Source organism: Dermacentor silvarum, chromosome 10 (assembly GCF_013339745.2).
Source record: "Dermacentor silvarum isolate Dsil-2018 chromosome 10, BIME_Dsil_1.4, whole genome shotgun sequence".
In the NCBI taxonomy this organism is placed as follows: domain Eukaryota; kingdom Metazoa; phylum Arthropoda; class Arachnida; order Ixodida; family Ixodidae; genus Dermacentor; species Dermacentor silvarum.
In genome coordinates, this window is record NC_051163.1 from 85,273,226 (window position 1) to 85,274,093 (window position 868).

Here is an 868-nt window from a genome sequence, read left to right on the forward strand (position 1 = left end):
AGCGGGGGGCGTACCGCAGGCGTGATGTGGCCGCCGCCTCGTAGAGCCGCAGGGCCCACTTCACCGAGCAGCCCTCTCCATGAGCAAGGAGCTGCGACACGGCCTTGCGGACCCTGATGGTCTGGGTCTGCATGGCCCCGACTGCCGGTCGCCAGGTTAGCCGGTGGTCGATGCGCAGCCCAAGGTACGACACAGTCGTACTCCATGGGATGCGCACGCCTTCTAGCTGCAGCCGGGGAGCTGAGCGCCGTGCCGCTGCTCTCGGGTGGACGAGGAGGGCCACCGTCTTCCCCGTCGAAACCGAGAGTCCGATGCTTCCCAGGTAGGCGGCCGTGGTGTCCAGGGCTCTCTGGAGGGCCAGGCACACGTGGCGGCTTGACTGCGGCGGTCCCCGCACCCACAGGGCGATGTCATCCGCGTAGATGGAGCTCTCCACCTTGTAGTGAGGGTCGGTCGGCAGTGCAGCAGGCAACCGCGCCAGGGCGAGGTTGAAGAGAAACGGGCTCACCACTGACCCTTGTGGTACGCCTGCTGCGACCGGACGGGGAGTGCTCCTTGCATGGCCCACGCGGACCCTGAGGGTGCGGTCGTTCAGGAACGATGACAGGAACCGCCGCAGGTTGCCGCCAATGCCCAGGAGGTCCAGAGCCTGCTGGACGACCGCATGTGGGAGGCCATCGAACGCCCCCTTGACGTCGATGAGGAGGAGCATGGCGAGGTCTCCGCTGGCCCTGGCGTCCTCCAGGGTGGAGACGACGTCTGCGATGGAGTCCGCAGTGCACCTTCGGCGCCGGAAGCCTGTCTGCTGGTCCGCGAGGAACCCGCAGGCGCGGGCCACCCATTCGAGCCGTGCCAGAGCAATGGCCTC